This window comes from Coenobita brevimanus, chromosome 35 (genome assembly GCF_032717465.1).
Source record: "Coenobita brevimanus isolate Jiangsu-jjx chromosome 35, ASM3271746v2, whole genome shotgun sequence".
Classification (NCBI taxonomy): domain Eukaryota; kingdom Metazoa; phylum Arthropoda; class Malacostraca; order Decapoda; family Coenobitidae; genus Coenobita; species Coenobita brevimanus.
The window spans coordinates 10,903,746-10,926,627 of NC_136988.1; positions in this window are offsets into that span (position 1 = coordinate 10,903,746).

The following is a 22,882-nucleotide window of genomic DNA, read 5'->3' on the forward strand; positions in this document are numbered from 1 at the left end:
AAGAGTTCGGGCGACTGGACCTGTACTCCTCGAATTTACTCAGCACCCATACTTAAACTCTGGACGCAAGTTCACCTACTTGACCAGTCTCCCTCAATACTGCTACTGCGGGGTGTTCAGCATGCACCTTGATCGTGAGGGGAAACCAATCTACACGCCTCCAGAAGCACCAGCCAACGTGTCCTATACTGAGACTGTGGGATATTACATAAGCTCTGTGCTCGAGAACAGTTGGTGGCTATCCTGTATGCAGAAAAAAAAAAATCCTCTACCACTAGTAAATTTTCTCATGCTACTCACAATATGTAAATAACGACGTATGCCACTCACCAGGCATATTACTCACAAGGAGAATGCCCTGCTACAAGGAGAAACTTTGTGCTTAGCTAAGAGTAACACATGCCGCTCCACTGCATTCTGTCCAGAAAGACCGAGTGAAACCTACTTACCTCTCCTAACGTGCGACAGCCCCATAGTTCAACCTCTCCAAACCCTACTGTATAGAGAAACTGGAAACTTCCCCTCTCTCTCTGAGCAACCCTATACTGCAGTTTGGGTATTACATTCACTCGACGCTCAAGGTTCTCAAAGCAAATAGGAAACCTCCAGGTGGAGACCTTCAGGTAGAACTGCCCCTCACAAGTGCAGTTCCCTAAATCTTGGTCCTAACTGTGAGATCTCATTTTCCCTAACTAAGCCTAACAATCTAACCTAAAGAAAAAAAGAATCGAGGTAAGGCAAGAATGACGGTCTATACACCTCGGTGCACTTGATATGACAAACACACAGCTTCCACGCCTCATCTCTCCAAAAGCTGGACGTACCCTAAACAATTACTCAACTCTATTAATTGACCCAAAAGTACAACTCATAGGTACTGGTAGAAAAGATAAATACACAGGTACAGTCTGGAGAGACCTAGAAAGGTATACCTGACTCCATGTTCCCAGCCAGTTAAGGCAAGGACAAGACATGCTCAGAGATGAAAAAATAATTGAGTATATACAATATATACACCATATACTCATCAGCTACATGTACTGAAACCTCTCAGGCGATCTCCAAGATCTTACACTAGGCAGTATCTCCTCCTCTTCCTCACTGGTCAAAAACTTGTGATCCACTGTACTCAGTAAGGCATCTCTGTCAACATAGCTTTTGACCTTTTCAGCTGTCCTACCCAAGATGGTGCCATCAAATACATTTTCTAACTCACAGGCTCTACCCTGATTGATAACGTTAACAATCTTGTAAGGACCTTGCCATTTTCTATTTAGTTTTGATGCAGTACCGGGCAAGCACTCTTTGACATAAATCCAAACTAATTCACCTGCTTCTAGACTCTAGAGAGTCATTGCTACGTGCCTCATTTGCCCTGTTAAGGTATCCTGCTGTCATCCAACGTTGTGTCACCTTCAGCATCTGGTTGACATCTATTTTCTCTACACAGTCTTCATCAGTAGGTAACTGCAAATTTCCTACCTTACGATTTGGATGACGTCCTTAAAAAGTAAAGAATGGTGATGTACCTAGGGACGTATGCATTGCTTCATTCAATGCTTTCTCAGTGTCACACAAGTGCATGGGCCACGTATTCAGGTGTTCTTGGCTCAAGATCGCCAGTACTGTCTTTAAGGTCCTGTGCGCTCTCTTAATAACTGGATTTCCTTGGGGATGGTAGGGTAGACAGAATCCTTGCTTAACCCGTTGCATGCCGGCTCTGTTATCCCTCTGGGTCACCCCAGTATCTGCCATTTTTCGACCTTTTTTTTTGGGGGGGGGGGGCTAAAATGAGATTTTGATGTGGAAACAACGAATTTCGCCATTAAAATGCTCACCACATACGTGAGAGAAAGCCGTTTTCTGTGTAAGGTATACTCGGGTTTTATGCTGGGAAGGTATAGCAATGTTCAGTACACTTTTCTGATCACTAATTACTTCAGCATCTATCACAATTTGCGTGTCTTTCTCACTGTGAATGCAATATCTTACACTTACTTGAAGATAGGTACAACCTGACTTCATTACGCAAAGTCCTGGCACTTACAAGAAGGTATTTACAACTTGATTTCACTATATAGTCCTTACACTTACAAGAAAATATTTACAAGTTACACTTACATGAAAATATTTATAAACGGCCTTCACATGAACAGCACTGGGTGAGGCACACAGGCAGAGTGAGGCAGAGCGAGCGTAAGGGGGGGAGCGAGTGAGTGTATGGCCTTGACAGCCTGTGGGATGGTAAAGGAACAGTTACCTTACATGCCTGCCAATTTAAGAGCCCGAAAAGGAGGAAATTGAAAGTAAATGAGAATAAGAGTAAAGTGATGAAGTGTACGAGGTTGGTAGATGGTAGGGGGATGAATATAGTTTTGAATGGCGAGTTGCTTGAGGAAGTAGAGTGTTTTAAATATCTAGGGTCACATGTTGCTGTGGATGGAAGAATAGATGCAGAAGTGAAGTTTAGAATAAATGAAGTAGGAATGGTGCTGGGAGGAATGAAAAAAGTGTTTAGATGTCGTTTGCTTAGAATGGATGTAAAGAGAAGGCTGTATGAGGGTGTTGTGGTACCGACTGCATTATATGAGGCTGAAACATGGAATATGGGTGTAGCAGAGAGGAACAGATTGAATGTAATGGAGGTGAGGTGTCTGAGGAGTATGTGTGGAGTGACGCGTATGGATCGAGTGCGAAATGATGAAGTGCGAAGGAGAACTGGAGTTGTTCGGGAGATGGCTGGTAGAGTTGAGCAGAGGGTGTTGCGATGGTTTGGGCATATGGAGAGAATGGATAATGAGCGATTGGTGAAAAAGATAAGTAGATCTGATGTGAGAGGTGTAAGGCTGAGAGAAAGACCACGAATAGGATGGATGGACAGTGTGAAGAGAGTGCTGGATGCGAGAGGGATGTCTGTTGAGCAAGGAAGAGTGGCTGTGCGTGACAGAAATAAATGGAGAGAAATTGTGAATGAATAAGTGATGATGCAGCCCTGAGGGGATATTCTCCCGCATTTGGTCTGATCAGCTATTTTAGGTCAGGTGTGGGTAAGGGGATGAGTCTGTTATGATGTGGCAGGGGTAAACCAGCTCTGCTGTCGGGCCCTGCTGCGGATGTCACTGATTGCATTGCGCAGTTGACCCTTGTGCGGTGTGGTGCGGTGAGGATCTGTCCGTTCTCCCCTTTGGGGCTAAGATGCGAATGAATGTGTTTGAATGGATGAGTAAATGTGGAGTGTGTCGTCCTGTCTCTGCTACCTCCCTTTCCTTGGGGGAAGCAGCCTAGGTATATAGATAGATAGATAGCATATTGCCCCCAAGGCAAGCATACTGCAGCGATTTATAGTGGTCCCAGATTATTATTTGTCAACTGAGGTGCTCATGGGTGCAGACTTAATTGGTAGGGCAATATTTACTTGGGACAGAGAAGGTCAGGTGATGCACTGGAGTGGTCAGCAGTACGAGGTCCGAAATAAACTTTGTCAGACAGTGAATAGAATAAGATTCCAGTCTAACCATACGAGAAAGGCAGAAGAAGAGCTAATACAAGTGAAGTGTAGGACTGTGGTACCTGCACAGACGCTGATGTCAATACCCATTGGGTTTAAAGACAGATATCCCAGAGGTGTCTTACATGTTAGTAAATTTTAGAAGGCCAGGGGTAAAGCTTCATTAGCACCATATTGCTGCGTGAGAGTTAGTGAGAACGGGACATGCTATGTACCCATTACCAACGTAACCAAGGGGCCAGTGAAGCTAAACCCAGGACAAGTGTTGGGGACGTACAATGTTGTTGATGAGTCGAGTATTACTTATCTTACTCCCAAGGAACAAGACAGAAGTCCACCAGAATTAGTGCAACCAGAGGGCGAGGCAGAAGGTGACCTTGTGGCACCAGTAGTTCGGGTTGATAATACTTTATCCCACATGGACCAGGCATAGAATGGGAGTGACAGACGTGCTGCACTTAATTCTGTTCTCAGAGGGCAGAAGTGGACAAATTTGTCTCAGTCACAGAGGGACTAATTGAGAGAGTTGATAATGGATAATCATGCACTGTTCATTCTTGGTTCGAAGGAAATTGGCATCTTTAATGTACCTGAAGCCCATATTGATCCTATCGACTCGGTACCCATGCGTATGCCCTTGAATTGGCATCCTGAGCAAGCAAGGAGGATAATTTCTGAGATGATCGACGAGATGATTGATAAGGATGTGACTGAGGAATCAACTGCTGCATATTTAGCCCTCATAGTCTCAGTCAGCAAGCCGGATGGCAGTAAAAGGATGTGTATTGATTATCGGGCTCTTAATAAAAAGGTCAAGATAGATATCCAACCCCTACCCCAATTAGATGAATTAGTAGAGGAAAGTGCTGGGGAAAAGTTTTACTGCACCCTTGATATGAAAGACGCCAACCTCCAAGTTTGGTTGGATGAGAGCTCTCGAGACTTGACAACTTTTTCTGATGGGGTTAATTTGTTTAGATACAAGAGCTTACCTTTCGGATTGTCTGTGAGTCCAGCTATTTTCACGAGGAAAATGCAGCAAGTGTTAGCCCCTTAAGTCAGAGAAGGTTTTTGCCGTAACTAAATAGACGATGTTGTGATTTGGGCAGACTCTTTCAGTCAGATGCTAGACCAACTGAAGATTACCTTTGGAAGATTAACCGAGTTTGGAATGAAGTTGAATGTTAGTAAATGCTCTTTCATAAAGCGAGCAACTTAGTTCTTGGGACATGTAGTGTCGGAGAAAGGAGTACGCCCTGACAGTAAGAGAAATTTCCCAAAATAAGTGATGCTAAAGTTTAAAAAGGCATATTTGTCGGCCCTCAGATTCGTCAACTTATGACTGTCAAGGATTATGAATTAATGATGGGTGAAACTGAGTTAGCTGCATGGTGCACATTCAAAGGTGTGTTCAATGGACTACCGGGAAGGCATAAAGAGGGCTAACGTAATGCTTTGGTGGATGAACTAATCAAGTTTTACCAAGATCTTGGGTGCAACATGTCACTGAAGCTTCGTTTTCTACATTGTCATTTGTCCTTTTCCCCAGAGAATGCAGGGGATATAAGTGATAAACACGGAAAGAGGTTTCATCAAGATATATCAGTAATGGAGAGCAGGTACAAAGGGACATGGAGTCCAGCCATGCTAGACGATTTCTGCTGGAATCTGAAGTGTGACCAATCAGAGACATCACTCAAACACAGAAGTAAATACTATTAAGTACAGAAACTCATTCTAAAATACTTGTTAAGTGCTTACAGTATTTTTTAATGGATATGGAATATTAACAATGATGACATTCCATTTGGCAATGACATTTCATTTGAATGTATGAATGTTTAGTAGGTATATTACGAGAAAATGTGACGTGACATGGGTATTTGGCTACCAGATTCAGATTCAGTACACTTGAAAATAAAATCCTATAGAGGACTACAGTTTTTTCTTGACCCTGAAATTTGTTATACAGTGTTACAATCCATACTAGTCTGTCAGACACACTGTTAAATTTAACAATGTTCTCTACAGAATCTCTGTTCTATAGAAATCCAACACATCTAACTCTTTGATTCTGCCTTCCACTCTGGTTGAAATGATATCTTGGAATTTAATTAAATTTTGTTCCTTCAGAACCACACCGTTTCAACAACCGTTTTCTAATTCAGTCATTAATTTATAAATTTTGCCATCTTCTCTGACACGTTTTGCATTTTCCATGCAGATTTTCATGGAATGCAGTTTGTTTAATGTACTGGTCTCTGATTTGCCGACAGAGTGCCCACTCACCTTCGGAGGCACATTGCCCGTAAGCACAGGAGGCAGTGTGGTTGGACCTTTAATGTACAGTGATCCAACATGAACATCCAAATGTTCATTACCAGTAAAATTAATATTTGGATGGGTGGATTGTGCTAAATAAACTTATTTCCTTGCCACAATTTCCTGTGTGATGGAACATTTTGTGTGGCTTATTCAGCATATTTATACGATGTTGTCCTATATATCTATATGGATACACACACACACACACACACACACACACACACACACACACACACACACACACATAGATAGATTGAAAGACAGATAGATAGATATAGATAGATAGATATAGATACACACACACACACACACACACACACACACACACACACACACACACATACACTATAAATATATCTATATATATATATATATATATATATATATATATATATATATATATATATATATATATATATATATATATACTGTATATATATATTACTTTACAAAAAGGTGAGCCATTAGCTTATTATCATTTACAAACTCTTTATTAAAGTCCTTGCAAACACAATAACAACAAATCTGGAGGAAAATCAACCTCGAGAGCAGGTAGGATTTCAAAACGGGTATTCGACTACTAATCATCTACACACAATGATTCAGATAATTGAGAAAACTACAGCATATAATAAATCTCTGTGCTTAGGTTTTGTTGATTACGAAAAGGCTTTCGACTCGGTGGAGCACATAGCAATTATAAATTCATTGGGAAAACAAGGAATTAATGAGAACATTGTAAAACTGCTCGATAAATTATATAAAGAGGGAATTGCTAGAGTTAAATTACATTAAGACTCCGGAAAAACTAAGATTGAGAAGAGCGTGAGTCAGGGAGATAAAATTCCACCAAAATTATTTACAGCATGCCTTGAAAGTATTTTCAGAAAGCTAGACTGGACAAAGTAGTGAACCTTGATGGAGAAAAGCTAAACCATTTAAGATCTGCAGATGACATTGTCCTAGTCTCAGAAATACCAGAGATATTGCAAGAAATGTTAAATGACTTGAAGAGGGAAAGTTTCAAAATAGGGCTAAAGATGATCTGGTGTAAAACTAATGTTTAATCCACATAGTCACATTAGCATCATCAGAATAAGCGAAGAAATTCTTGAAGAAGTCGAGGAGCACAATTACTTGGGGCTAATACCAAAATTAACGACAGACCATGGTAGCGAAGTAAAAAGACGCATTACAATTGGGTGGAAAGCTTTCGGTAAACATTGAGACATCATAAAAAGTAGCTTTCCAGTTTGTATGAAACAAAAATAATATAATGAATGTATAATTCCAGCTGTGTTGTATGTTTGTGAGACATGGAAACTGACAACATCGATGGAAAAGTAATTAATCCGTTCTCAGAGAGCAATGGAAAGGTCAATGTTGGGAAAATCTTTAAGAGACTGGAAAAGATCGGCTTGGGTGAGAGAGCAGACTAAAGTCAGAGATATTTTAAAAGTTGTAAAAGAACAGAAATCCAGGTGGGCAGGCCATGTAGCAAGAATAAGGGATAACCGATGGGGCAAGAGGCTGACTGACTGGACACCAAGAGATGGTAAGCGTAGCAGAAAAAGCCCAGACAGGAGGTGGAGAGATTAGATTGAGAAACTTTCGGGGGAAAACGTGGCAGAGATTGGCTCAGTCAAGGAATTCGTGGAGAAGGTTAGGGTAGGCCTTTGTTCAACAGTGGACTTGTAATGGCTGATAATGATACACACACAAACACACACACACACACACACATATATATATATATATATATATATATATATATATATAGATATATATATATATATATATATATATATATATATATATATATCTATATATCTATCTATCTATATATATATATATATATATATATATATATATATATATATATATATATATATATATATATATATATATCATAATCAGCCATAACTAGTCCACTGCTGAACAAGGGCCTCCCCCAACCTCTTCCACGAATTCCTTGACTGATCCAATCTTTGCCACGTTTTCCCTGCAAATTTCTCTATCTCATCTTTCCATCTCCTGTCTGGCCTTTTTCTGCTACGTTTACAATCTCTTAGTGTCCAGTCAGCCTCTTGCTCCATCGGTTATCCCTTATTCGTGCTATATGGCTTGCCCACCTCCATTTCTGTTCTTTTATAACTTATATAATATCTTTGACTTTAGTCTGCTCTGTCACCCAAGTTGATCTTTTCTTTTCCCTTAACCCTAGTTCAGTAGCATCGTCCTGGATTCCGAATTTAGGCCTACTTTGCGTTGTGGAGGAGACGCTCCAAGGTCTACGGCGCTCAGCTGCCATGACATTTCAGTTTGTACTCTGTCCTGTGTGTGTGAGGTGTGTTCGTGTTGCTCCCGTTTTTTTCTCATTTGCTGTAGCCAATTATCCGGTATTTCATACAACGCTATTAAAATAGGACGTTGTGAGTGTGCCTACGAAACATATACTGTAAAATGTCGAATTTTGTCTAGGGAGGCTGGAGCATATCGGGGAACGTCTTGACTACAAGTGTGGCACAAGTCATCACCATCAGGCAACACTGTGGCTGGCAGTGGTGAAAAGATTACAAGGATGTAGCATTATTTGTCATTTTTACACATTTTTTGTTTTATTTTTTTAATAATGTTGTTTTAGTTAAATACATTTAGTTCATAGTTCCTAGAGTTAAGATTAGCATCTAATTTAGGTGAATTTTATTTTAAATAAACTGTACCATTCCTATATGTATATTTCTACCCCCAACGTTTGTCCGGGATTCCGGACATCGCTAGTAGGCACGTGATGCTGACAGCGCTAATATTCCAGGGTTAAAGATATTCCCAACATTGACCTTTCCCTTTGCCTCTGGGAACGAATTAATTTATTTTTCCATTGATTTTGTCAGGTCTCACAACCATAGGTCATAGCTGGAATTATACATTCGTTATATACTTTTCATTTCATACAAACTGGCAAGCTACTTTTCATAATGTCTCTGTTTACAGAAAGCTTTCCATCCAATTGTAATGCATCTGTGGTGGGGGGGGGGGACACAATCTGGCCTCACTATGGGGTGGTACTACTACTCTGCGGCCAGTTTGTGTTAGGAAGAATACTGCCACCGTATTCCCTGCGTGTCGTAAAAGGTGACTAAAAGGGGCGGGGTGATGGGACTAGGGAGCCCCTCCTCTGTTTTTTAAGTTCCTAAAAAAAGAGACAGGCCAGAGAAAGGGATGGGGGACTGAGTTATCCCCGTACCCTGAAGATTGGGTCTATGAATGTGCGTGGATGTAGTACAATTGAGGCTAAAAGGGAGGAGATTTGTAGAATGTTTGTGAGAAAAAGGTTGAATGTGTTAGCTTTCAGTGAAACGAAGATGAAAGGGAAGGGCGAGTCTATGTTTGGAAGTGTGAATGGAAGATTGTCTGGTGTTGATACAGGAAGGGCAAGAGAAGGTGTGGCCTTGTTAGTGAGAGCAGAAGTACAGCAGTGTGTGACTGAATGGAAGGAGGTGTCATCGAGACTGATGTGGGTGAAAGTGAAATTTGAACGGGAGTTGTGAGTGTTTATGAGTGCATATGGGCCTAGTAGTGAAAGGGTGAAGAAGAGAGGGAGTCTTTCTGGAATGATGTTGATGAGTGTCTGCAGAGTTTTGGAGCAAATGTGAATGTGGTAATGATGGGAGATCTGAATGCTAGAGTGGGAAATGTAGCAGTTGAGGGTGTAATTGATATGCATGGTGTGCCTGGAAGAAATGAAAATGGGGAACGAATGATAGGGATGTGCGTTGAGCGAGAGATGGTGATTGGAAATACCCTGTTTAGAAGAAAGATATTTATAAGTATACATGGGTGAGACAGGAGGGTGGAAGGGTTGTTGATAGAGCATTGATGGACTATGTGGTTGTGTCCAGGAATGTAATAGGAAGATTGTTGGATTTGAGAGTTCTGAGAGGGGAGGGTGGAGGTACGTCTGACCACTACCTGGTGGAGGGGAAGTTACGAGTAGGTAAGAGATGGATGACAGCTAGGAGAGTTAGGTGTGGCAGGGAGGTTTTGAAAGTGAGTGAGTTGGATAAAAGAGAGAAAATGATAGAGCATCAGAAGAAATTGAAAGATGAGTGGAACGCAGTGAAAAATCAGAAAATGCCAGTGTGGAGGAGGAATGGCAGTTATTTAAGAGTGTTGTGGTGGGGCATGCAGAAGAGGTGTGTGGTGTGAGACATGAGGGTGGTGGTGTAAGAAAAGGAAGTGAATGATGGTGCGAGGAAGTAAGTATGACTGTGGCTGAGAAGAGACATGCATATGAAGTGTGGCTGCAGAGGAAGGATGAGGAGTCATATGAAAGGTATAGGGAAAAGAGGAACAGGGCGAGAAGGGCTGTGCGTGATGCTAAAGTGGCAGCAGATGAGAGGTGGGGTAGGCTGTTGACTGAGAATTTTCAACAGAATAAGAAAATGTTTTGGAAGGAAGTGAAATGGGTGCGAAGGGGAGAGTCTGGGAAGGAAGAACGAGTAAAAGCAGAGGATGGGAGGATGTTAATTGAGATGGATGCAGTAAGGAAGAGATGGGCAGAGTATTTTGAAAGATTGTTAAACGTAGAGGAGTAAAGGGTGGCTGAAATTGTGGCGGACGGAACGGTGCAAGGAATGAATGTGTTGGGAGAGTTGAATGATTCTTTGATCACGACGGAGGAAGTGCAGGAGACAGTAAAGGAGATGAAAACAGGGAAAGCTGCAGGTATGGATGGATGTGCTGTGGAATGCCTGAAGGGTGGTGGAGTGACTATTGTTGACTGGTTAGTAAGATTGTTGAATGTGTGCTTTGTGAAAGGTATGGTGCTAATTGGCTGGGCAAGTGCTTGTGTGGTCCCGTTGTATAAAGGTAAGGGTGATAAGTATGAATGTACTAGCTTTAGGAGTATAAGTCTGTTGAGTGTTGTAGGTAAGGTGTATGGTAAAGTATATATTAAGAGAGTTAAAGAAGGTACAGAGGGAGTGATTGGTGATGAGCAGTGTGGCTTTAGGAGAGAGATGGGATGTGTGGACCAGGTGTTTGCTGTGAGACAAGTGTGTGAAAAGCATTTAGCGAAAGGCAAGGATGTGTTTTAGGCATTTGTGGATTTAGAGAAAGCATATGTTAGAATTGATAGGGAGGATTTGTGGACTGTTTTGAGATTGTATGGACTTGATGGTAGGTTAGTAAAAGGGGTGAAAAGTTTTTATGTAAATAGTAGAGCGTGTGTAAAAGTGGGAAATACTGTGAGTGACTGGTTTCCCGTGAGAGTGTGGCTGTGGCAGGGGTGTGTGATGTCACCATGTTGTTTAATATTTATATGGATGGTATTGTAAGGGAGGTGAATGCAAGAGTTTTAGGTGGAGGTCAGAATCTGGTGAATTTTGACGGTAGAGAGTGGAATCTGAAGCAGCTGCTGTTTGCAGGTGATACTGCACTGGTGGCTGATTCAGAGGAGACATTGAGACAGTTCGTAGAGAAGTTTGGAAGGGTGTGTGAATGGAGGAAATTGAGAGTAAATGAGAATAAGAGTATAAAGATGAAATGTGCAAGGTCGGCAGATGGTAGGAGGGTGAATATAGTTTTGAATGGTGAGTTGCTTGAGGAGCTAGAGTGTTTTAAGTAATTAGGGTCACATGTTGCTGTGGATGGAAGAACAGATGCAGAAGTGAAGTTTAGAATGAATGAAGTAGGAAAGGTGCTGGGAGGAATGAAAAAAGTGTTTAGATGTCATTCGCTCAGAATGGATGTAAAGAGAAGGCTGTATGAGCGTGTTGTGGTACCGACTGTATTATATGGGGCTGAAACATGGAATATGAGTGTAGCAGAGAGGAAAAGTTTGAATGTAATGGAGATGAGGTGTCTGAGGAGTATGTGTAGAGTGATGCGTATGGATCTAGTGAGAAATGATGAAGTACGAAGAACTGCTGGAGTTGTGATTGAGTTGAGCAGAGGGTGTTGCAATGGTTTGGGCATATGGAGAGAATGGATAATGAGTGATTGGTGAAAAAAATAATCAGATCTGATGTGAGAGGTGTAAGGGTGAGAGGGAGACCACGAATAGGATGGATGGACAATGTGAAGAGAGCATTGGATTTGAGGGATGTCTGTTGAGCAAGGAAGAGTGGTTGTGCGTGACAGAAATAAATGGAGAGAAATTGTGAATGAATAAATGATGACACAGCCCTGAGGGGATATGCTCCCGCATTTGGTCTGATCAGCTAATTAGGTCAGGTTTGGGTAAGGGGATGGGTCTAGTATGAAGTGGCAGGGGTAAGCCAGCTCTGCTGTGGGGCCCTGCAGCGGATATCACTGATTGCACTGCACAGTTGACCCTCGTGCGGTGTGGGGCGGTGAGGATCTGTCCCTTCTCCCCGTTGGGGCTAAGATGTGAATGAATGTGTTTGAGTGGATGAGTAAATTGGGAGAGTGTCGCCCTGTCTATGCTACCTCCCTTTCCTTGGGGGAAGCAGCCTAGGTATATAGATAGGCAGACAGATGATCTTTCGTTAATGCTATTATTTGTCCCAAGTAGTTGAACTCCTCAACTTCTTCAAGAATTTCATCTCTTATTCTGATTACGCTCTTCGGTGTTTGTGGATTAAACATTACCTACTTTAGTTTTACTCCGGTTCATCTTCAGCCCTACTTTCGGGCTTTCTCTGTTCAGGTCATTGAACATTTCATGCAATGCTTCGCTGTTTCTGAGATTAGGACAATGTCATCTACAAATCTTAAATGGTTTAGTTTTTTTCCTTCTATGTTCACTCCTTTGTTTTCCCAGTCTAGCTTTCTGAAAATACTTTCTAAGCATGCTGTATATAATTTTGTTGAAATTGTATGTCCCTGACGCACGCCCTTCTCAATCTTAATTTTTTCCGAGTCCTTATGTATTTTAACAGTAGCAGTGCCCTCTTTATAAATGTTTTCAAACAGTTTTACAATGTCCTCATTCACTCCTTGTTCTCGCAATGAATTTATAATTGCAATGTGCTCCACTGAGTCGAAAGCCTATTCCTAATCAACAAAACCTAAGCACAGTGGTTTATTATATTCTGTAGCTTTCTCAATTAGCTGATTCATTGTGTGCAGATGGTCAGTGGGCGAATACCCGCTTTGGAATCCTGCGAGTTCACGAGGTTGGTTTTCCTCCAAAATTGTTGTTATTCTGTTCGTAAGGACTTTAGTGAAGAGTTTGTAAATGACTGATGATAAGCTAATGGGTAGATAGTCACTAAGATCTTTTGAGTCACCATTTTTGTAGAGTAAAATAACTACTGGATTACACCATGTTTTGGGAATTTTCTTCTGTTTTATACAGAGGGTAAATAAGTGAGCAAGCCTATTTTGTATTTCTACACCTGCATCGAACAGTAAATCTGTTAGTATTCCATCTTCTCCCGGAACCTTCCCTCTTTTCATATTTTTAAGACAAATATTTACATTGACTGGTGTTACCTCAGGTATTTCTCTTGTGTCAACTGAAGTTAGCTATTGATACTGTAGTGCCACAAATTTAGTATTCATGTATGTGTTTGGAAGTACTGTAATTTCTTAGTTAGATAGGATGTAACCTGAATACTAGTCTATAAATTCCTGTCCTAAGTAGTAATTCATATGTTAATGATTGATGTAGGGTGAACTTTATTTTTATATGTATGCATCTCTGTATCTATGCATTGGGTGATGTAGTTGTGGATGTTGAGCAATGGAAATTCATCCGTCTGGTCCAGTAATGAATAACATATGCGAGCAGTCTTTCTCCGTGTTGTGCGTCGTTGTTGGGCGCCAAATTTAAACCTTAAACAGAGTAATGATGGGTATACAATTCTTTCCGTATCCTAGTTGTGAAATGTTTACTAATGAAGCTGCTAGAACCCAAATATGTAAGATTAACAGTCAAAAAGGCCTAAATAATGTCATTTGTGAGGATTTAATAGTCCCGCTTGCCTTAGCTGTCACTAGATGGCATAAGCTGCCCCAAATTCAAGGCGGGATAGTGGTAAATTCAGTATTTAAATTAAGTAAAGATTGAATCCCAAATTTTCCCCAATCCAATCAAAAGTCCTGGCGTCATGTGTACACTGTTAAATAAATTGTAAAAAGAATTGAAACCCACCATATTTTAAAAACACCACCTCATTTGACCTAGCAGTGGCGTCTCTGGCGTACCCGGGAGGCCGCACTTGCTGCTCACACATCGTGTGTAATGGACGTTGGTTCAGGTGAGCTGTCCACATTTCTCCTTTCCCCCTCCCTTTTTCCTTGTTTAATCCTTACTTGGCGTGAACCATATGAAGTAATATTGTTAAAAGCTTAACGTAGACTTGCTGCTCACACATCATGTGTAATGGACGTTGGTTCAGTCCCCAGACACCGGCGACGTCAGAGTGTGCACGAGGCCTTCTTGTGGTATTGCCCATAGACTCTAACATACACACGTACACTACCCCTGAATTATTTTATAAACCGATTGTAGTTGAAATGGTATTATTGATCTATCAAGTGAACTTCTGTTTTTGTAGATAAGGAATAGGAATTTAAAAGTAATGTGATCTTGTAATGGAAAGGCGAAATTCAAATTCATTAACCGTTTTCTTTCTCTTATATTACTATGTTAGAAATTAGGAGCGTGGAAGGGAACTCAGTGGTTGTGAGCAATAATGTGATTTTGAGTGTTCCTCAAGGCTAAACAAGCCCGAGTGATTATGTATTCTTGGTGATTATGCGATTTTCAGTTGTTCCTCGAGGCTAAACAAGCCCGAGTGATTATGCATTTTTGGTGATTAGGCATTAATGATGATTATTAATTGTTAATAATTATGAATTGATTGTGATTGGGAAATACAGTGAATTGCATTATGAGAGAATACTATACGGACGAAATAGAGCACGAGTAATTATTTTTATTGGTTCGAGGCTATGCTAGCCCGAAAAGACAACCCAAGTTCGTAAAAATGTACCTGTCTTGAGGCTATTGTCGAGCCCAAGAATAACTGACAAAAAAAAGTAAGGTACGATGACCTCAGAAATCGCTTGTATGTACCAAATTGTTTCGCCTGGTGACAATGTTGTAGGAATGATCACCCAAACCATGGTTTTAATGTACAACCCTTTTTCATATGACTAAAGGTCATGTAATTAAAAATGTCTTTTGAAAACCAGTATAGAATTATTAAAGTAGAGTAAAGTATATGTCATTTTTTTTGTGGGTGTCATACCCAATCAAGGGAATTATGTCCTCTCATGCCTAACTCACTCCCCTTCCAATTCAAGATTCCTTCGCTTAGGGAACGGCGACCACACGTGGTACTGACTTAATCTCGATTCGGCCAAAAACTACAAACACTACCAAAACTATCTTAAACAATTATCCTTTTACCATACCAAGTCAAAACAACACCCCCTCCCCCTTTTGTTTTACTGAAGTGAAATTTCTATCAACCAAAGAGGGGAGACTAAGTCGAGTACCATCTGGATTATCAAAGGGTAAGTTAACCAAGTACCAACAACCGGTGGGATTGAACAATAACGGTGGAAGTAAATTCTTACCGATACACTGGTGGCAATAGCGGTGGGATATTCATCGTTCCCCAATTAGTGGAGTTGGTGACAAAGTGAAGGGAAGTGAATAGCAAAGAGAGTTAGAATGTTAAGGGTATCATTGGTTGGTCATTCTCAAATACCTCCGCAACTCTATGTGCAGGACGTAGAAATTAGAATCTTTCGGGCAAGTGGAGGCAAGGTTAGGAATTTCTTTCAGGACTCTCGGTTAAATTCAGTATTGGAGTGGGAATGTGACCTTATATTTTTATGGATTGGAAGTAACGATATTGACCAAAATACCACCCCTCAAGAGATTTTTCATAGAATAAAGACTGTTACCAGGGAGCTGGAGAAACAATGCCATGCCAGGGTGATTGTTTGTCAGGTAGAACCAAGAGTGTACCAGGGAGCAAGTGCTCCTATTTCGTCTGAGTACTATAAAACAGTAAGGAACTCGATCAATAAGAAAATTCGCCAAAACTTACCGAATAAGAACCTGCAATTTAACAAGGCTTACTATAGTTATAACCTGGCAGATGGAGTACACTGGAGAGGTGCAGTGAGAGAACAAGTAGATGCCAAATTTGTCAGAATTATCGAGTCCTACAGAGACGATGGAAGTGATTAGACCTACTTAAAGGTAAAGAGAGACAACATTTCAAAATTTAATTTCCTTTTTTTTTTTTGTGAGTAAGAACAGAAAATTAGGGTCACCATGTCTCTGTATGGACGGTTGTTTGCTCAGTCACAGCCGGAAGCTGATCGTCCGTCACAAGTGGGGAGAGATCATGTAACCATTCAATTGGATGAGGCGGAGGAACAATTCGGTACTACTAATAGAACGTTGCTTTCACACTCGACCCCTTGTTCACACATTATGAATTCACATCACTTTCTCACAAAACTGCGCGATATCCCAATTTTGGAATTAAATCAGCTTCAAGGGATAGAAGCTACATCTCGCCTCGAAATGTTTTGTGAGGCGGTGGAACAAACTCATACCAGTAACGCAACCAGAATCCAGGTTGCTAAAAGTCGAATGGGTTCCGAATTGGCCACTTTTATTCATAATTATCAAAAGAAGCATTTTGCACTGTCATGGCCCAAGCAAAAAAAATTCTTGAGTGCGGAGTTTACCATCGAGCTGAGTGTAGATCGAGCTTGGCAAGAGCTAGAGAACATGACCTATGACTGGGAAGAATCACCCCAGGCGTTTGTACATAGGTTCATGTGTAAGCATGCGGCTCTCGAAACAAAGTTTCCAAAAGAAAAGTTTCCCTCGCGAGATAAACGGATTAAGAAGAAACTGTGGTATGGTCTTCCGCTCGAGTCTAGGGAAAAATTGGAAGGTTACCTGGATGACGGATATCCACTCCGTAAATTCATTGACAGGATCGAAAATGAAAGGCAGCTTCTCGAAGAGAGGTACACCAGCAAAGTTAATGCAATGCCGGATAGGGACAATAAAAGTGAACATCCCTCAAATACAAATGTAGTTGATACTCCACCAAGACCATCCCATGATAACCGTCAACTCGAGTCAGACAAGGAAGTGACTGAATGAGAGCTCAATTAAGGGATTTAGAACAACTCAATCAAAAACAATCTACTCCTGTAACACCGAGGCGAAAATACTGTAGTCATTGTCTGAAGAGTTCACACACGCTGCAAGAACGTTGGGCCAAACCACCACCAGGCCACTGTTTTGATTGCCGTAGGTTGGGATGTCGTAGAGGCAGTAATGATTGCCCAGGTCACATAAACCACAGTGCAGCGACGCGGAGCAATAACAGATTTCACCCACCCAGTCCAAATGCGAGGCAGACCGCCACTCAAACAAAGTTCCCCCATCAGTCTATTTGACTAATCGCAGGTATAACATCACCCACAATAAGTGTCAGCATGAATAACAAGACAGTGGAAACTGTAGTTGATACAGGGAGTGGGTATACCTTACTTAAAGAGGCCACCGCGAAGCAGTTAGGAACAGAAAAAAACACGAGGAGAAATCCACCGAGATTACAAGGAGTCACAGGAGCGCCACTCCGTATCCTGGGTATGGTCAAAGTAGATATCAGAGTGGGAGATGAGAAAGTTCATCAACAGTGGTGTCCAGTCGTCCCAAACGCCTACTTGACTACTGAAATGTTGTTGGGATGTGATGTCCTCAGACAATCTCCATTGATCTGGAATGGTGCGCAATGAGCGCTGATGTGGGGAGGAGCCCCGTACGTCATAAACTATGTTCCGCGGCGGAAAGGAAAAGTTGAGCGAGTCCAGGCCACACCTATCAGAGCCGTCAGGAACCCTCAACAGTTGAAGCAAATTAATCTCGTAACAGTAGAGACTCACCCCATATCAAACCAAATTCATTGCCGTACCAGTGAGTGAGGAGCCTAAAACCACTTTACTGTTTTACTCACAAGTGCATTTCAGTCATAATAGTCACCCTTACATATTACAAGTGAATTCAGAGGGCCTAGTCTATTTACCCCTCAATAATAGAGCCAAACAAGATAAACTGTTTCGGATAGGTACCATTCTAGGCTCATATGAAATTATTGACGACCCTCCTGTAAGTAGAGTCAACTCAGTTACCAAAATTCATAATGACCTGATCCCTACCAGTGATCGAACTGATGAAAGCGGAACTCGTGTTCAACGACTCCGAAAGCTAATTGATGAACAGACATGGCCTCACTTAGCTTCAGCTCAACAATAAGAATTAGCTAACGTAATTCTGCAACACGATCCCCTCTTCATTTTGGAAAAAGGAGAACTAGGAACCATCAGCAGTCCCCCTGTTCACATTAAAGTAGCAGATCCACAACCCAGCCGTGGACCGCTCTATCGATACCCTGAACAAGCTAAACAGGTGATCGGTGAAATGTTGCAAGACATGGAAGAGAGTGAAAGTATTGAAAGATCAACAGCTGCACGGATATCTATCCACTGCCCAGACTGGAAGAATTAGTCGAGCAGGCCGCAGGTCATAATTAATATGTGACTCTTGATATGCGTGAGGCATATTTTCAAATCATGCTGGATGAGGAAAGTCGTGATTTAACCACATTCAGTGATGGAGTCACACTTTACAGATTTAGGTGCTTACCATTTGGACTAAAATGTTCGCCAGCCATATTTTCCCGACGAATGCAGGACATTCTTACTCCATTGTTGAAGCAAGGCTGAGTAAAGAATTATTTGGACGGTTTGATAATTTGGGCTGATGACTTCCCCATGTTGTTGAGTCGCTTACAGCAACTATTCACTTTACTCACACAGAATGGGGCCAAGCTAAATTTAAGCAAATGTACTTTTGGGTTAAAAGAAGTAACCTTTCTTGGCCATAAAATCTCAGCAGCCGGGAGTACGCCGGACCCAAAAAAACATAGAGGCTATCAACAAAATGAAAAGACCCACAAAAGTAAAAGAATCCGGAGATTCCTTGGGATGTGCAGGTTCTACCGAAAACACGTACCTTCGTTCACAAAAATAGCAGCTCCCCTTACAAACTTAACAAGATCCGGAGTACCGTTCGAATGGTCAGATGAGTGTCAATCCGCATTTGATCAATTGAAGTCGAGCTTAGTGAATGCACCAGTATTGGTAAGAGCCAACGTGACTCAATCATTCATTGTAACCACTGACGAAAGCAACGCCCATATTGGTGGCGTATTGAGCCAGATACACCCAGACAACTCCAACTTGCCTATTGGTTACTTTTCCAAAAAGCTCAATCCTTGCGAGAGAAAATATTCCGCAACTGACAAAGAAGCATTGGCAGTCGTTCTCACATGCCGCAACTTCCACCATTACTTGTGGGGTTCCCATTTTACTATTTTGACAGACCATCACCCGCTTACCAGCTTTTTTAAGCGAAAAACCAAATCCCCACGTATGAACAGATGGATTTTCGAGATGCGTGAGTACGACTACAATGTGCAATATGTCAAGGGTAAATATAATGTAGTCGCCGATCAACTTTCTAGACCTGTCAGAATGATATTCCACCAGTCAGAAACCAAATGGCTTGGATTTAGTCGAGACGAAATGAGAGATAAGCAGCGAGAAGAACCCATGTGGGATGAGTTAGCTAAGTACTTGCGTAGTGAGAAGCTCCCAGCTAAAAGACTACTGAAAGCTATGTTGAGCCAGTTCGCATTGATTGACGAACTATTATATTTTGCTCGTGAAACAAATGATGGTAGCATCCAATATTGTTTGGTGATTCCTAAGTCATTAACCAAAGAAGCTATAAGACACGCTCATGAAATCTCAGGGCATCTAGGTCAGAAAAAATCCATTAAGAAAGCCGAAGAACTATTCTATTGGCCAAATCTAAAGGTAGATGTATGCGAGTATGTGAAACAGTGTCCCACATGTCAAAGATTCAAAGGTGAAACTGGGCTGCAGCAACCTTGGAAAGGTTTCCCGCCTGTAAGTAAACCATTGGAACGTATTGGGATCGACTTGACTGATATGGTTGCTGGAGCTCAGGGCTACCGATATGTCCTTACTGTGATAGATCACTACAGTAGGTTTGTGAAATATTATCCACTCAGAGACAAACATACACAACACATCATACACTGTCTTGGGCAATACTTCACCGACTTTGGGACGCCACGAGGAATAGTACTGGACAATGGAGGAGAGTTCACGAGTGGAGAGTTCAAGAAATTCTGCCGGAGGAACCAGGTGGACTTGTTCTATGTCACCCCTTATCATCCCCAGGGAAATTCCACCACTGAAAGGATGCATAGGACTATGAAAAGCATCTTAGCATCCCTCTGCAACGGACACCCCTTGCGTTGGCCTCAGCTGCTTCAGTCGTGCCAAACCGTCATAAATCAAGTGGTGCACTCGAGCACAGGACAACAGCCCTATTATGCCTTCTTCTCACACCATCCCTCTCGCCTCATTGGTACCTTGTTGCCTTCCGTGGACGCAGAGGAGGACGACCTAGCGATAGCACACACGCTCATCAAAGGTACCCACCAGAAAATGACCAGGCGATACCGGGAGGTGGCCAACAGGCGGAGGAGAGTGCAGAAGGTTGGAGTCAATAGCTTGGTGTGGGCGAAAAAAGAGACCATACAGCCGGGTACCTGTAGGAAACTGAATGCCAAATGGGATGGGCCGTATAAAGTGATCGAAGTGCTGCTAAATGGAAGTGTTTATATCATTGAAAATGTATTTAGTGGAAAAAGAATACAAAGGGCACCTGAAAAGGTAAAACCATATTACGGTACCGAGGAATGGCTCTTAGAACCGTTGCAACAGGAGCTCGCCCCGGAGCCCAAAGATGAGCGATTACCACCGCGAGTGAGGAATGCCCCTCGGAGGCTCATAGAGGAGTGTTAGTTAGAAAAGTAGAGATAAGTGCATGAGACGAATGTTGTGAAACTTAACTGCTTAAAGTTATGTTCCGGGTGGACTCATCCCGGAGGAGAGGGTGTAAAAAGAAAAAGAGAGAAGAGTTCCTGTTGGAACCGGGAAGTGCCTTACTTTGAGGGGAGTAATTAATCCCCTCACCTTACAGTTAGCACGGTTTGTGAGGTAGTGGAGTCTTCAGGACAGAATGAGCGCTCACCTTCTTGCGGCCGGAATGCGGGAAACAAAAGAATAGAGTGAATGAGAATGAGAATGGAAGAGTGGAAGGAAGCGTCTACCGTGGTGATCTCACTCTCGAGAGACCCTGTCAAGCTCAGGTGAGCGACAAGCTATCCTCCACAACCTGAGGCTGACTGAGGCATAAATTCCCTCATAACATCACGTGTAAGGAGTGATCATACCTCCTAATGAAGTGAGTAAGCAACCTTCCGAGGTACGCATCAGGTGTTTAATGTGGACCGACAGGTGCCACCGATTGTGGGGAAAAGTATTCCAATTCAAAGTGTTCATAGCAGTCATCAGAGTAACAACATTCCATCCATGCACATGTCATAGATGATTGACTTGGGTAAAATTTGTCTTCCGAACGTGGGAGCCATGTAGTGCCACAAATTTGGTATTCATGTATGTGTTTAGAAGTACTGTAATTTCTAAGTTAGATAGGGTGTAACCTGACTACTAGTCTATAAATTCCTCTCCTAAGTAGTAATTCATATGTTAATGATTGATGTAGGGTTAACTTTATTTTTATATGTATGCATCTCTGTATCTATGCATTGGGTGATGTAGTTGTGGATGTTGAGCAATGGGAATTCATCCGTCTGGTCCAGTAATGAATAACATATGCGAGCAGTCTTTCTCCTTGTTGTGCGTCGTTGTTGGGCGCCAAGTTTAAACCTTAAACAGAGTAATGATGGGCATACAATTCTTTCCGTATCCTAGTTGTGAAATGTTTACTAATGAAGCTGCTAGAACCCAAATATGTAAGATTAACAGTCAAAAAGGCCTAAATAATGTCATTTGTGAGGATTTAATAGTCCCGCTTGCCTTAGCCGTCACTAGATGGCATAAGCTGCCCCAAATTCAAGGCGGGATAGTGGTAAATTCAGTATTTAAATTAAGTAAGGATTGAATCCCAAATTTTCCCCAATCCAATCAAAAGTCCTGGCGTCATGTGTACACTGTTAAATAAATTGTGAAGAGAATTGAAACCCACCATATTTCAAAAAACACCACCTCATTTGACCTAGCAGTGGCGTCTCTGGCATACCCGGGAGGCCGCACTTGCTGCTCACACATCGTGTGTAATGGACGTTGGTTCAGGTGAGCTGTCCACATTTCTCCTTCCCCCCCCCCTTTTTCCTTGTTTAATCGTTACTTGGCGTGAACCATATGAAGTAATATTGTTAAAAGCTTAACGTAGACTTGCTGCTCACACATCGTGTGTAATGGACGTTGGTTCAGTCCCCAGACACCGGCGACATCAGAGTGCACGAGGCCTTCTCGTGGTATTGCCCATAGACTCTAACATACATATTTACACTACCCCTGAATTATTTTATAAACCGATTGTAGTTGAAATGGTATTATTGATCTATCAAGTGAACTTCTGTTTTTGTAGATAAGGAATAGAAATTTAGAAGTAATGTGATATTGTAACGGAAAGGCGAAATTCAAATTCATTAACCGTTTTTCTTTCTCTTATATTACTATGTTAGAATTTAGGAGCGTGGAAGGGAACTCAGTGGTTGTGAGCAATAATGTGATTTTGAGTGTTCTCGAGGCTAAACAAGCCCGAGTGATTATGTATTCTTGGTGATTATGCGATTTTGAGTTGTTCCTCGAGGCTAAACAAGCCCGAGTGATTATGTATTCTTGGTGATTATGCGATTTTGAGTTGTTCCTGGAGGCTACACAAGCCCGAGTGATTATGCATTTTTGGTGATTAGGCATTAATGATGATTATGAATTGTTAATAATTATGAATTGATAGTGATTGGGAAATATAGTGAATTGCATTATGAGAGAATACTATACGGACGAAATAGAGCATGAGTAATTATTTTTATTGGTTCGAGGCTATGCCAGCCCGAAAAGACAACC